General features: G+C 42.3%; 1 protein-coding gene across 2 annotated transcripts in view; it reads left to right on the forward strand.

Annotated features, from left to right (window-relative positions):
• The window catches only part of MBTD1 (mbt domain containing 1), a 1,097,355-nt gene that overhangs the window by 842,586 nt on the left and 238,136 nt on the right, over positions 1 to 16,633 (forward strand). The window lies entirely within an intron of this gene.

Raw genomic sequence — 16,633 nt, forward strand, 5'->3', positions numbered from 1 at the left:
GCATAGAGGGTTAGGTTGCATGATAGGGTAGAGAAAGTGAATGAGGATAAGGGCTTTCCAGTTTATGGAACAAAAGAAAGAGTAGGTTGAGGACGAGGGGGAAAATAATAATTGTGTGCACGTTGGAATGTAGATGCACAATGGACAGAGGGTGTAGGAACAAGTAATCTTGATATTATATACTTGAATATTGCACTGATTGTGAAGCCTAAAGATCATATTTAGTAGCCTGCCAGTAAGCAAGCCTCAGCTTTTTCTCAAATTCTTAGACACTGTTTCTTTCTGGGTGAGCATATTGTTCTTCCTTTGTTGTTTGTTCAGTTTGAGAACCAGGAGCTTATTGTTTTTTAATTGTGTGATTGTGGTACTATTGTTGTACATGAAGACTAGTTTTCTTTATATGTTCAGTAGGACTCCATATTTGCCTCTGTTATTGTCCCCCATACATTTTTGTTTAATTTCTAGTAAGGCTTACCTTGTGTCCAAGCCTGTTCTACTTGTTACAGGCTTCGTCACACATGTGGTAGTTGATTCTCTCTACTTCCCACTCAGTACCCCTTGAACAGCTTAGCATACTGTGGTAAGTAACTTTCGAAAAGTGTTGGCACAGCGTGGTTCTAAACATTTTCTTCAGCAAAGGATCTCTCAACAGAATATTATTTAGACTCCTTTGATTATCGAATACTGGTACATGACCATAGATATTTCAGAGTTTAATTTTCATCAAAATTACAGGAATTTGGCAAAACATAGGATGCTAACCAAGTGCATTCTGAGTATTGTAGTCTTTCATTGAACTAATTGGTTGAATAGCAGTGATCTGTAAGTGAAAGGCTGTAGGCTGGAAACATGGTTTCTATGATGACATGAAGTAAGCTGACCTGCCTAAACGCAGGGTTGAGAGTGTTGGATTTCTGCACCAGTCCCGATAATTGGGGGTTGGTGGCAGTTCGGTAGGGATCCTAATTCGTTGAAGTCTGCTATTAAGGCCACTGAAGGAAGCCATAGCTGAGTAAATAGTGCCAGTGAGTGAAGTGTTTTTGATCATTGTTTGAACCTAAAATGTTGAAGACCGGAATGCTTTGATACTTTGTGTGTTCCAGTAACCGCAGAAATCCCATTGTTCCTCAAGGTTTGTATGTTGTTGCCAGATGGACCCACCTAGGACACAGTATCCACTCTCTCTGGCTCTTGGCATCAGAACCAAAGAACTGAACAGGATATGATTGTGTTCATAGTAAGTGTTTATCCAATGAAGGAGATAATAGTTCTTCATGAGTGTGGCATCCACTCTCCGGTCACAAGGCCTCCAAAGTATGGAATTATGTTTTTCTGTGGATATTATCTAATTGCGTATTTATTGTGCACAGGGCAAACCTTGCTGATAGATGATGGACTACTGTAGAACAAATAAGAAAGCTAAAATGAAACTTTCAAGTTCTCACATTGTACTGAGTTCTTCAGTGTAATTATGTTGATACTCCTCATAGAAATGTTTGAGGAAAAAATGACCAAAGGAGGTCTTCTCAGACCTTCTTGCCCTCCTAGTCCATCTTCCTTTTCTTGAACATTAAAAATACTTTTGTATAATTCTTTTCCTAGTTACTGACCTTTCATATGTGAAGAGTCTAAATGTTCCTTTTTAAATAATCAGTCACACCTCCACCCCAACACAAGAAACATGAAACCAACTAAAACTGATAAAATCAAATAAAAATTAAGACATTCCCAGATGTAATGAACAGCAAGTGCTGTATTCCTGTTTCCTCTTTTATGCTGCTTCAGCGACTTGAACATGTCTCTGATGTTTGGACTTTACATGTTTCCACTGCTAAAGTGAATTGAGTAGTTGGTGCAATGTTCATGGAGGAGATTTCATTCGCTTCAGGTTCACATGGTTTGTTGGAGTGACCCAAAATGTGATGGATCACTTCAGTAGTAAAGAACGTGCACAGATGGCAATTTTATTTGACCACGTACCTCTTGTGAGAGTTAGCCCTTAGCTGCGGAGGCTTTTCTGTGCCCATTTGCTGAGCCCTTTTTTGCTATGTGGGTTCTTTACACCTAAGCCTTTAACTTTTTTCTCACGTAGAGAATCCATGCCAAGTTTGTGTCCTTTTTTTCCAATGTTTGGGGTATTTTAAAGGTATTCATGGTCTGAGAATTGTCTCAGAGGGCACAGAGAAAATTGCCAAAATATAACTACATGTTGTGTTTTATTGGAAAAAATGGGAAAAGTGCTGTACAAGAATGTCTGTTATGCTTCTAACAATAGAGTCGAAAAAAACTTGTTATGCTAGTATCACCATCTTCCCACCTTTCAGGAGGAACAAACAGAGCTGTATTAAAAAAAACAAAAGTTCTTTTTACCATAGAGTTTGCATTTTTCTAGGAGGTAGTCCATGTTCTAAAAGTTTTGTGGTTCAACCCACTTGGAGTTTGTGATGGAAACAGATGTGAAATCCATGGTCATTCACGGAAAGCTACACATTTCTGGAAAGTAGACAATCTGAATTCAGCAAAGGTTTATTTATGTAGATCCCACAAAGACATTTCCCCCCAAAAAAGTAATTGTTGAAATAAATAATGAAAAGACGTTAAAAAAACGCAATTAGTGACGTTTTTATTCATAATAATTTGTCATGATGACCGATTTACAAAAACAGTATACTGTTATGTTGAGTATTAGATTTCCCAAACACACAAAATAACCAGAGCCAACAACTGAGCTGAAGCTTATGATTTCTTTATTTTGTACCGACAATGCTTCAATTCATATGGTAAAATCTAATGAATGAAAAATGTGCATAAGATACTGAGTTTAGGAACAGTGGTTATCTGTATATCACTGATTTGGGGTTAGCCATACTATCATGTGTTTAATAGGGCATTTTGTAAAATGTGTTCCAGAAACAGAAGCTGTCCCCTTTGGGTGGGGGGCATGGCCCTGTGCCAGGGTGGTCCACCCCTCCCTCCCCTTTTTTTCAGAAACAGAAATTCCTTAGTGGCATTTTTACTGAATTGGGGGCCTCCCCATAACTGCTTTTGGGGCTGGTTGGGGGGAACACTGTATAACCCCCATAGGGGTGAGGCATGGCTCTGTGCAAGGGTGAACCACCCCCACTCCTATTTTCTTTAAAATACCTTGTGTCTAGTCTGCTTTAGGGGAATGCAGTGAGGGCTCTGATTGGAAGCATGTAACCTCATCCATCCCCTTGGAGGGCAGAAACAGGTGTTTGTGCCGGGGGATGTGAGCGGAGCAAAGCTCCACCCCTGGGTGCCACTCGCCCACTCCAAATAACTCCTGGTGTCTTTACTACAGATCAGTTTGGGTGGTGGAATGCACACCTTTGTGCTCAGTGTTTGCCTCTTTACTTGAATGCTCACTTTCTTCATCACAGTAACAGCGTGCAACCTTGATAGCGCTTCGCCCAGTGCGCTTGAAATCCAACAAAACAAAACGGAACCGGGTTAGATCCCTGTACAAGATGCACAGCCATGGATGCATCAAATGAATCAAAGTCTTCATTTTAATCCTCTGTTTTGTCTTTTGAATTATTTACTCCATACATTTCTAAAGCATTTACTCCATATTTTCAATTCATTTTACACATTCGGCTTCCCTTTGGAAAGATTCAGAAGAGTGAGACGTTTCCATCAGTCACGATAATTTATTTAAAATCCAATGCATTTAGGGAATGTTCCCTTCATGAGGGATATCGTGACTTCCTATTCTTAGCTGCCCTGTACTCCATTTCAGCTTAATTTCAACTTTTCCCAGCGCTGCTGAGCATGTTAAAAGTGCTCTTTTTCACGTCTTCATTGCTTTACTACAGAGACAGTGCTGGAAAGGGGTCATTCTCCCCTTTCCAACACTGCCTCCCCCATACTTATTGGCCACTTGGAGGCAGAGCTCGGCACCCAGCCCAGCTCCGATCAGTAAGTGTAAGCAGTGGGCACTAATGGTACCCACTGGTTTCACTTTCCAGCTGTGACATCAGCACACTGGGCCTCACAGATGAGCGTAGGGAAGAGTAGGGCTTAAGCGAAATACATTCCACTGTGGCCCCTGCCAACACCCGCACCAATGAGGTTAAGAGACTTGAAGAGAAAAGCCCTGGATTGAGGAGAAGATAAGGCCTGGTATTTAGATCTCTAAGCAACCAGTAATACTGTGGGCCATTGTAAGACCAAAACAAGTAGTCACCTAAAGACAAATGTGTTTTTATATCGATGTAAATATGCCTGTTATCTCTTTTGAGTTGTTGTATGTGCTACTCTGATCTTATTAACTAATATTCGACTATTTTGTAGAATCTGGAATAAACCATATTTTATATTTTTGCAGTAATTGTTCTCAGCTCGCATACATTGTGTACTCAGATTGTGTAGATTTACTGTTTCTGGTCGAAATGAAATTGTAAATCACTGTAATTGTTTAACCCCTTCGACGCTCATGACGAGCTGGGCTCGTCATGAGGTAGCCTCCTCGCACGCTCATGACGAGCCCAGCTCGTCATGTAAAGTGCGGTTTTAAAAAACTCAGCACTGGAGCAGAATTCCGCTAGCGCGCATGCGGTTAAGACTGTAAAGGACATCCCTAGGGATTACTTTGTGTAGTGTTACAAACAAGTGGTTGCTCAAATTAGTCATATTAGTAGTCTCAGCCCAACATTCACCTCTTCCAAACTCTTGGAAATCCTTGTGTACTGCCCGGCTTGCTTTCTTCTAATTGCTCTCTGAGGCAACTGCATTCCTATTTTTGTAGGTGCCATGCAATGTTTCTTCTTAAAAAGTCTAATTATCTGGCTGGACCCCTTTTAAACGGGTTGACGACTGCTTGGTATGAACCATCATTCAGTGAAGTGAAAAACATGGGTGTTTCTAAAATTGTCTCAGTAATCTGACACCTCCAGCAGTGTTCTTTAAAACTAGCTCCCTCCACCATAGTGGAATTATAGACTCTAAAGACGACAGGATATGCAAATACAGCCAGTCAACAAGGAGCTAACCTGGACTGAATATATTGAATATACAGTATTGAGCCATGCAGTACTCACCTATTGCACTTGAATCCAAGCTCCATATAATAACTATAGAAGTGGGGCTACAGAAGGCCAAAACTGTCAGAACACATTGGGGCAGCCAAATTATGCAAGAGCAAGCGCTACCCTGAGTTTTGTGAGAAAGAGGTTGATAGGAGAGCATGTAGCAACAATATACAAATTTCTGACCTCCCGCAACAAGTTAAGGTTCTGTTTATCTAGTAAACTGGCTGTCAACAGTGGTTGTACCATAAGCCCTTCTGAAAATGTTCCCTTCTAATGGCCCACAAAGCACTGGTCCTGTCTCTTTCACTGGGACCCAGTCAAATGATAACTGCTAAACTTCTACACTATCGTCATCATGACAGTTTCCTGCAAAGCGCCTACTCTCATGGCTCCTTGAAAATCAAGTGGTAATGTCTCACGATTCCCAGAATGCTCGGTGACAGAACAAGCTCAAAGAAAGTTTTGGAAATTAAAGAGAGTCTACAAGAAACACAGAATTGACTTTATTATGCTGTTGTCCCCCCAGTGAAACTTAGTGATTTGGCCATCTGGTATTGGTGGGATGGTCAAAACATCGTGACCGGTGGTAACAATGGCTGGTGGAAGAGTGAAAGGAGACAGACGCTTTCAAATAGAAACAGGAGGAACTGATGTCCATCGAGAATAGAATTAAAATGAAGTAAGTAGGTGTTGGTTTCGGGCAAAGACACTACAGTAATCAGGAGCATCTGAGAAATTATGACAGTTATTCATCGTTGACTGGTCCGAAAGTGAGAACTGATCTATGGCAGACTGGGCCTTCAGTCTCATCCATGACATCTGACTCTGTATTATAATCCTGTGCGAGCATGTGGGCCCACATTGATTGCCAAGAATACCAACAATGAGGGGAAGGGATGTCTAGTTAAAGGATATTGGGCGATTCCGATGGGTGGGCACGGTGGGAGAAAGGGGATTGTGGCAATAAGTACTGGCAACTCACTTTACCCCTGTCTTTATGATAACCCACAAGGACATTGGGAAATAACGGCAGCAGGAGGGATAGTAAGCGTTTAATCCATAGTTGAGTAAAGTAACTCTTTACATCACTGTTGTTGAAGGCCAACCCTCGATAGTTTAGTGTTAGGTAACCATGTGCCTTGTGGAGGAATGAAAGCCTAAACTGTGAGTGAAAGGTGATCTTACTGATATCAGGGAACAATATCCATTGCGTCAGAAGCTAGTAACGCAGAGTTGAAGTTGACATAACATGTTTCCTAAGTATTATTAAAGGAAGTTATGAGGTTATGGTTAAAACTGTATCAGACCCAGGAGGGACGAAGGGTACACAGAGAATGCTGCCTCGCTAGTTAATAGTAATTGTGTGCAAGGTAGTGGGTGATCGGGCATTGCATTGTGCGTCGCCACATAATGGGCCAGTAGGTGGCCTTCAAGCAACTAGTTCTGAGTTTGACACGCACCATTTTAATTCAAGTAGAACTAACCAAAAATAGTACAAATGTATAACTTGGAACATTGGTGGCATAGATGCTACATTGAAGTACCACAGAGTCCTTCCATACTTGAAAAGAAGTACAGATTGCCTTACTTTAGGAGAGACACAAAACACAAGCAGAAATATGTGAACTGAAAAATAAATTGAAGGGTAATATAACCCCAATAGGCTATTCATTTTATGCACTGAGAACAATTATATGGATATAGTCTGATATCCTATTCCAGAAGCATAAAGTGGTTGCCGATCGTAAGTGGAGATCTGTAAAAGTAAAAGGCTTTTTAGTTGGGATCCTATTATAGAAAATCTGAGCGTAGGTACTAAGTGCAGTACCAAATGATCTATTGCATCTCATGCCCAAACCTACAGATGTGGGCCCAACCTGTGCGATCTGGTGGGGTGATCCCAACTGTATTTCTGATGTAGACAAGGATAGGTCGTACCTACTCATGGGGAATACGGTTAGCACAGGTGGCTATGAGAGAAAGATTGGATAGCTGGTGCCTAAAAACGGATGGAGATTTCTGCACCTCAGAACCATAGAACTCTCCTTTAACTCCCTGCTTCATATGCGCCATACTCTCATTGACACATTCTTAATGAGATATATTGACACCTGCATACACATCAGAATATTTATGCAAAATTATATCTGTCCGCAGCCCATTACTGCTGATGCTCAAAATGGGGGACACTTGTCACACTAATTCCTTTGTAGTGCCTGTAGCCTTCAGACTTACAAGACTCTGCCTTCAGCGGTGTGCTGACCTATATGATTGAGAGAAAACCTGAGCTCATATGGAACAAAGAGATAGAATGGAAAGCACTCAAGATGGCCCTGAGAGGGAAATATTTATAAATACATCAAAAGGCATCAGAGATGCAAAGTAGTACAAAATAGATAAAAGGAGACTTTGTAGCGCCTTCGTTGCTTTCATTATCATACATATACAACAAATCTGGTGCCCTCTTGGTTATGCTTTTGAAAAATTAACCATACAGAAATTATAGTCTGTTTGTTGCAAAGTAGACTATGTAATAGTGCCCTCAAGTGAGATAAATGGAATATTCTCATTGTATTACAAAGACCTTTATACTGAATGACCTATCCATGAGAGCTCCCAATTTGATGACTCTTTGGCTATAGCAAATTCAATACAATGAATAGAGAAAAGCACTTGAACTTCCCTGGCCAGTCTTACCTCAGGGGTGTAGTAGAGAAAAGAGATTTGACCCCTCAAGAATAGGTTGGATTAAGTTACTATACTCTAACCCATTAGCTAGGGTTTGAACTGGGAAAACGGACTCTGCAAAGTGGAAAATAGGCAGAGCCACGAGACAGGGCTGCCCTTTATTAACTGTCCTGTTAGTGCTGGCTATAGTACGGTATGTCGAATAGCTTGGTAGTATATGGTATACCCACTTGATATTAATCTGCAGATGATTTTCTGCTGTATCTCATAAAACCGGTGCCTCGAGTCTCTGAAATAAAACAACATTTAGATAGATTTGGTGATCTATAGGGCAAGGATTCAGTTGGGGCAAATAATTTGTATTCCCATTGCTTAACCCTCAACGCAGCAAACATCCCCTGTTGGTGGCAGGATTAGACATCACCTATTTTGATGGCAAGTGATAATCTCCTACAAGTGGGTGCTTCAAAGCATCGTGGGGTTACGCCCTCCGATTACTTGAAACCCTGCCAACTTCTTCAGATCAGCTGACAGAGGACCACCTCTCCTCACTACAGCAGAAGGTGCAGGCTCTTATGGCCAAGGAAGCCATTAATAGGGTGCCAGCACCGGAAGGATGTTGTGTTTGCTATTCCTGCTACTTTCTGGTGCTGTAAAAGGATGGATGCCTCAACCTAAGCATAGATCCTTGTCCTCTCAGCGCATTCCTTTGAAAGGAGATTTTCAAAATGATCACCCTGATCCATATACTGTCTGCCTTGGGTTCCCCAGACTGGATGGTATCGTTGGACATCCTGGATCTGTATTTCCATATCCTTGTCTGTCACAGCGGGCCAGTAGCATTTTCAGTTAAGCTGTGGTCCCCATTTGGCCTAACTAGTGCCCCATGTGTGTTCAGGAAAGTGATGGTCATGCTTGCAGCACATCTTCAGAGGTCTAGGGTCCCAGTCTTCCATACCTCAACAACCGGCCGCTGAAGACGAGCTCTTCCCAGACAGTCGTCATCCACCTCCAGACTACAGTAAAACTCCTACATTTGCTGGGATTTACAATTAACATGCCAAAGTCACACTGATTCCTTCTCTGACACGTTTTCTTTGAAACCATTCTGGACCTGCGCAGTTCTGCACCTTACTTCCGGAGCGGAGAGTTGAGGTTATTCAGGCTTTGATTCCGATGGTTGTGCCTTAGTCCTGGATCTCAGTGAGACGGACTTTGCGGCTGCTTGGTCTGATGACCTCCTGCATTCTGCTGATGAAGCAAGCCAGATGGCATATGCAGGCTCTGCCGTGGGAGCTGAAGTCTGTGGCCACAGCACCAGGAGAGCGTCTCCAATCTGGTCCAGATTTCCAAAGAGACTGCAAAACATCTGTAGTGGTAGTTGTTGCACTGCAGTTGGGTCAAATGCAGACCCCTCTGCCTTCCCCACCCAAAGCAGAGATTCATCACCTCTGGGATGGGGTGGCAATGTTGTAATCAGAGGACTCTAGTCTCCGGCAGAGACATGACTCCATAACAAACTTATGGAGCTGAGGGCTATCCTATTGGCACTGAAAGTCTTCCTCCCATCCATCAAAGGAAGATTGGTACAGTTATTATCGGACTACACCACCCCCATGTGGTACTGCACAAGCACGGCCGAGTGGGGTTGTAGCCCATGTTCCAAGAGGCCACGGGCACCTCTGGACATGGCTGGAACATCAGGAAATAATCATGGTTGTGCAATAACTGGCGAGATCTCTGAATTTCGGGGCAGATGTACTCAGTTGTTGATGCCTTGTAAACCACACATGGATGGCAGCTGCCACTGGAAGTAGCACATGGTATCTTCTGAGAATGGGGAGAACCTTGACTTGATCTGTTCTCCACCACTGAGAACTTGCAATGTCAGAACTTCTGCACGGTGGAGTTTCCAAATTGGCTCTTGCTCTGAGACGCGTTCAGTCTGCAGTGGAACTCTGGACTCCTGAATACCTTTCTGTCAATACCTCTCCTGCCCCGAGTTCTCAAGAAGTTCAGGACCATTTGGGCCCAAGTCTTCCTAGAGACTCTAGACTGGGCACAGAGAGTGTGGTATCCAGAACTCCTGGGCATGAGCATCTGTCCTGTGATCAGGCTGCCCCTTCAAGGGGTTCTCCTGTAGTAACAGCAGTAGGGCAGGGACTTTCACCCAGTCTTGCACACTCTCTACCTTCATGCTTGGAGATTGAGCAGCGACAGTTGACTATCTTTGACCCTCCTTTTGAGATCTACAATGTCATTGTGGCAGCCAGGCGTCCCTCAACAAAAACTGAAAATGCTTGCCATGGACATCAATTCACCAAAATGCCAGGGATAGTGGAAGTGACTTAACATGCCCCTTGACCTTCAGTTTCACTCACGCATACATATGCTTATACATACACATGCATTCACATATATACTCACACATACACACACACTCTGCCTGACAATGCACACACACTCTCTTACATAAACATACTCAAAAGTGCAAGTATGCACACAGCATACATACATTTATAAGCATTTTTTTTTTACTTGGCTCAGCTGCCAAGGAAAGTCATATTCCAGCTATTTTTTTATTAAACTAATAGCTAAAAACGTAATATTATACACTATTAGTATAATTAAAAAATTGACAAAAACGAAGTGAGTGAAGCACCCACTGACGTTCAAAAGTACGAGCTGCTTCTGTTCCTGCCACTGCTGATGCTAATTCGCAAAGGCAATGCCAGGGGTCACAAGGGGCTTACCAGCAGTCGCAGCAGCAACCCTGAATGAAAAATTACTTTTATTTGATTTAGTTTAATTCATAAAAGAGCGGCACAACCGCTAATACACATAAAATTCACGAACAAAAGTACCGATTTGTTGGTAGACTAGAAGTTAAAACAGTGTGCAATTGATTCCTACAGTCTTGTTGGTTGCCAGTCATGCTATAAAAGACGTACTGCTTAACCGCGGCGCAAATTCCGCCACAGTGCGGCGGTTTAAAAGAGTGCAAAAACAATAGTTGATGGACAGAATGCAGAACAATGTCATACATTCACCCCAGTACAGAGATCTGGGCCTAAATCCATCATTTTTTTTTTGCTCACCATGCCATTTCAGTTTGAACCTAGCCATATGCAAATCAGTCTTTAGCCTCTGCCCCTTGAGAACAGTCCAGCCCGAACTGCCAAGCCAGGTCCTCCCTGGATTGGAAACAAGAATCCTAGGACCGGTTTTGGGCTTTCAGCCCTCATCAGCCAGGATAGCTTGATTCCAGTGGCATGGAGAGCACGGGACTCACGTCTGAGCATACCCGTCCCACTTGGGGTGACAAATGCAAAAACAAAAGTTGATGGACAGTATGCAGAACAATGTCATACATTCACCCCAGTACAGAGATCTGGGCCCAAATCCATTTTTTTTTTGCTCACCATGCCATTCAGTTTGAACCTAGCCATATGCAAATCAGACTTGACCCTGTGCCCCATGGGAACAGTCCAGCCCGAACCCCCAAGCCAGGTCCTCCCTGGACTGGAAATAAGCATCCTAGGACCGGTTTCGGGCTGTCAGCCCTCATCAGCCAGGATAGCTTGATTCCAGTGGCATGGAGAGCACGGGACTCGCGTCTGACCATACCCGTCCCACTCGGGGTGACATATGCAAAAACAACAGTTGATGGACAGAATGCAGAACAATGTCATACATCCACATCAGTACATATGGCCATGTGTGAACTGGGGTGGTGGAGTGAGCTAAAGAATGATGATGGATTAAACCCATATCAGTTGACTGGGGTTGAGTGTTTGATTTGCTCAAGCACTCCGTCCATCATCCCCTTTGGTATCGCTTTGTTCGCCCTGAGTTGGCAGGGTATGCCCAGACGTGGGTCCCTTGCTCACTCTACAACTGGATTCAAGATAGCCTGGCTGATGAGGATTATGAATTCAAAACTGGTCCCAGGATGCTTGTTTTCGGTCCATGGAAGACATGGCTTGGCAGTTCGGGCTTGACTGTTCCCATGAGGCACAGGTTAGACTGATTTACATATGGCCATGTCGGAACTAGGGTGGAGTGAGATAAAGAATGATGATGGATTAAACCCAGATCAGTTGACTAGGGGTGAGTGTTTGATTTGCTCAAGCACTCCGTCCATCATCCCCTTTGGTATCGGGTTAAAAAAAGAGTGGGTGGGCCGCGTCGGCCAACGGACGTGCGCAGCACTACAGAGGTAGTGCTCGGCGGCCGACAGGAGCAGCGAAGCGGTTAAAAGAGGTTATACTTGGGCTATGCCCGGCCTGGCTGGATAGAGTGGCCCTAGGGCGATTAGCAAATATAGTGACGATGTTCATTTAGAAAGAAATATATTATTGTATGAGACTATATCTTTGTGTTTCCTAAATGAAATCTTTTGAGTTCAGCTTTGTGATCTGAGATAAGGTGCTGATGCCATTAATCATTCCCTGTTATTTCTCCGAGGTAAAGTGCATCGTGCTGTAAACTGGTGGACTGCGGAGTGATTAATTGCACTTTATTATTATTATTTATTATTATTTTTTAATTTTATAAGGCGCACAGCTACCAAAAAGGTTTCCCAGCGCCGCTGGACAGGAAAAAGAGTAAAACTACCAAGATTATCTGCAATTTATTGGTTAAACATCCAAGTTTTTAAATGTTTACGAAAATTGCTGAAAATAGTTTAATTCCTGAGAAATAGGGGAAGGGAATTCCACAAATGAGGACCCAGATAAGCAAAAGACCGACCTCCCATTCGAGACGTCTAATCTTAAGAACTGAAAACTTAACCTGGGTAGAAGAACGGAGAGAATGTGAAGGTGTACAAGGATGGACAATGGCCCTTAGATAATGAGGGGTACTACCAGACTTCACTTTAACCATGTAGCTCAGGGTTTTGAACTACACACGGTTCTCAACCCTGAGCCAAAGAAGCTCATGAAGGGAGCTTGAGACAGAGACCATTCTCGGGATCTGACAAAGCAACCTGGCTGCCACGTTCTGCACACTTGCAATCTGCGTATCACTCCTAGGTACAGGATGTTGCCGTAGTCCAGTCTAGATGTAATAAGAGCTTGGACTACCGTTCTTTGAGTGGAACTAGGAAACATCCAGAGGATCTTTCTGAGCCATTTCAGGATAGTGAAGCAGGTAGAAGCCACCCATATTGCGAACTTATACAGTGGTTTGAGGGAGAATTCCCATTTCAGGCGGCCAGTGCTGAGGGCCCCAGAGGTTCTTATTCTTTCCCAAAATAAGGACCTCCGTTTTGTCACAATTAAGTTATAGTGAATTGGCTTCCAACCATCCATCAATTTTCCTTAGACCTGTCTGAAGAGAAGATGTCTTAGAAGTCCTATACGCCGATAAAGAAAACATTATTTGTTTGTCATCGGCGTAGGAAAAAATAGACAATCCTGTTTCTTCAGCAATAATTGCCAAAGGCGTAACATAAATGTTAAACAATAAAGGGCTCAAAATAGAGCCTTGAGGAACACCGTAAGGTGACAAATGAGTTTTAGATGCTGCCTTAGAAGAAAAAACCTGGAATGTGTGGTTAGTCAGAAAGCCGCTAAGCCAAATAAGGGCTGGGCCAACAACGCCCAACGAATGCAGGGCTTTCAGTAACACTGAATGAGACACCATGTCAAAGGTGACGCTTAAATCAAGCAATATAAGCGCCGCCGTATCCCCAGCATTCCAGATGACCGCGTAACTTCTCTGTGACCGCTGGGACTACAGTTTCAGTCGAAAAGCCTTCCCGGAAGCTTGACTGCGATGGATGCAAAAAATGTTGAGTGGCAATTTAGTTAATTGAATATTGATTAGTTTTTCCAGAATTTTAGAATACACTGACAGCAAAGAAATTGGACGGAAGTTGGACAACTGCACTAGATCAGCGTTTGCTTTTTTTAAGAGCGGGAGAACCATGGCATGCTTCCACTCCGCAGGAATAGTGGATTCACGAACGGAAGCATTAAGTAACTCCATAATCACTTTCAGGGGAGCTGAATCCAGTTTCTGCATTATCATACCAGGAAGTTGATCTCCTGGTGAAGAGGTAGCATCTAAAAGTGCACAATTTTCAAGTAAGGAACCAGATTCCACAGGCTTATCGTCCAGCTGTTCAGCTGTGTTAGATGTTATGGGAGTTTGGTTGGTAGTCTGTGGAATATTGACATCTTTAACATTCAGAGCAGCGTGAATTATTTCTACTTTTCCGAGGAAGAATTCTGCCAAATACTCACATTGTATTTCGGTAAGAGTAGGGGGGCTGTTAAGATTATCTGCACCAGACACATTTTTGACTACTTTGAACAGGGACTTAAAACTATTCTGTGCGTTATTTATGGTGATATTCACGTATTCAGCTTTTGCAGTATTGCAAGAAGAGTGATAGACTCTTATTGACGTTTTATAAGGAAGTTTAGATTTGATTGCGTAATCCTTCCTCCAGCGTCTTTCGAGTGCTTTACATTTACTTTTTTCCTTCTTTAGCTTGTCCGAGTACCAGGGGGCAGGAGGGCGATGATTATTAAATTTCTTCGTAGAGAGAGCAAGACATGTCAATAGATTTTTCAAGCCAACAGTGAACGTTTTCTAGGTCAGCTAAAGAGACCTGGTTTGTGTCAGGAGGATTTTTGTCTAAAGCCTGGTTAAAAACTTCAAGATTCAACCATCACCAGCAATAGCAGCAGTGACCCCTAACGTCCACGATGCTTGCCGGTAGGGCAAGATTGTGGTTGGTGCCTTTCCAGACAAGTTTATTCACCTTCTGCTCCTCTATCGGAGGTGCTTCTGTTTGTGTGATCATCAGCCAGGCAAGGCCTTGCTCTGGGGACTGTTATAGGTTACCTGACTACCGTTTTGGGGTTTTATGCGGTCAGCCTGTCTGTTCAATCCCTGGTTGTTAAACATGTTCTCCAGGGCCTACAGCATTTCTTTCCCCTTTTGTTATGCCCAATGGTTCCCTAATTTAGTGTTGATTTATCTTATGTTCTCCATTTTAACCCCCTGCACAGCTGCTCTCTTACGGTTAAGACAGTCTTCTGATTAAAATGTTTCACATTTTATACCCTGTCCTAACCCCCAGTGTATACGGGTGAAGAAGTAAGCACGTATGGTAGAATTGCAAGGTGATTGCTTACCTCTAGTATGAGGTAGTTTCATATCTCTGTGGGTTCATGCTTGGAAACTGGCATGAAGTGCAAAATTGGTTTAATTAGGGATGCTGCCTGTTACTAGGAAATGCATCCGCAGCTCAGCTTCCTAACACTATGCTATTATTGGCTAAATGCCAAATAGCCTTAACATGGGAGAGTGCAATACGTTCACTGTATACAGTCTGGCTTACTGACATGCGTAAATGGGTCAGGATTAAAAGGCTGTCTTCTGAAGGTATAGGGCGGTGATGTGATGTACGTGTATTTAATGCCAATACGCAATAAATCTGACCACCTTAAAAGACACAGGCTTGTCACAAAACTGCTGTGCAGTGTGCCCAGACTAGACAAAATGGGTTGATTGGTGTTGCAATACATATTTGAAGATGTAGCCTTTGTTTTTTCAGTTGTTAACTGCCTATTGCAAGAATGGAGCTCGAACTACTGGGGCCAGTCAAACGCCTTATATACTGGTTATATACTGAATTTTTACTTCGTTATTTTGTCTGTATAGAGTGCTTGTAGGAAACACTTGTATATTCTGTGATATCAGTTATGTACTCATGCTTTTTTTAATATTGATAACATGTCCAGCCTGACGTTATGCTTACATGTATACATCACAAAATGTTAATGAAATGTTAGTAAAAATTCAAAACATACACAAATTAATCACAGCTATTTTTTGGAACTGCTACAAATTCATGAAAGTTATTCTTTAAAATTAATCCGCAGTCATACCTTAAAATGTTTCCAAAATAGGCCTCTCCAACGAGTTTCTTCTATGCTACTGATAGCTATTCAGCTATCCTGTGTGCAGTCCAGACTACTCTTCTAAATTGAATATGTTTATTTGTTTGAAATAATATGTATATACCTTAATTGAAAAATGTGTTTCAGAAACAAAACTGTTTGTATTTTCAGAACTCCCAAGCTGAAATTTGGAGAAAAATGGTTGAATTCTCCAAAACTATTTAAAGCTGATATTTGAGTGATAAATTATGCAACATTGAGAGCGTTGTTACTAATATTATTAACTCAGTGCCAGGGACATTGCAGATATGGCTATATAACCCATGCAGAGACATCCAAAACTGACAAAGCATTTCTTTATATTACTGCTGTCAGCTTTGCCTGATGAACTGAGGTGATCACTATTGGTAATGTTGCATGTGGTGGCCACTAATGTAACCTTATCTGATGTGCTCACTATTGCAACTCATATGTATGTTAGTAGCACAAAATAATTTGTTTTGCACATAAGTAGCTCTTATTATTAAACATTTTGGAGAACTTTGCTCTAAAATAATAAAGAATGCAATCTTCCTTGTAGGTGTTCACTGCTTGTTTCAATATAAAGTGGCAATTCTTTACATTTCTGTTTGGGGAAATGAATACCTTTTTATTTTAGTTTCTTAATATAAAGCAGCTGAGGTCTATTTGTTCATTAAGTTCCCGGGGGCACACTATTACTATTTCTAATCCAAAATATTTTTTTTGTCCAAGAATAGTTTAGTCCCCATTCATCCTTTGAAGTTGTTGCCAATATATGGAAGCTCATTTGGGTAATTGTGTACTGCTATGGAGGTGTAGGAAAGTAGGATCTGCTTTCATGGTCAACCACTCTTTTTGTTGGTGCAATTACGTTTTCTGACTAGTCTGACTAGGATCCTGCTAATCAGGACCCCAGCGTCTGTGCTTCTTCCCTAAATTGGACATAGTGAGTAA

This window comes from Lissotriton helveticus, chromosome 7, assembly GCF_964261635.1.
Source record: "Lissotriton helveticus chromosome 7, aLisHel1.1, whole genome shotgun sequence".
Classification (NCBI taxonomy): Eukaryota; Metazoa; Chordata; class Amphibia; order Caudata; family Salamandridae; genus Lissotriton; species Lissotriton helveticus.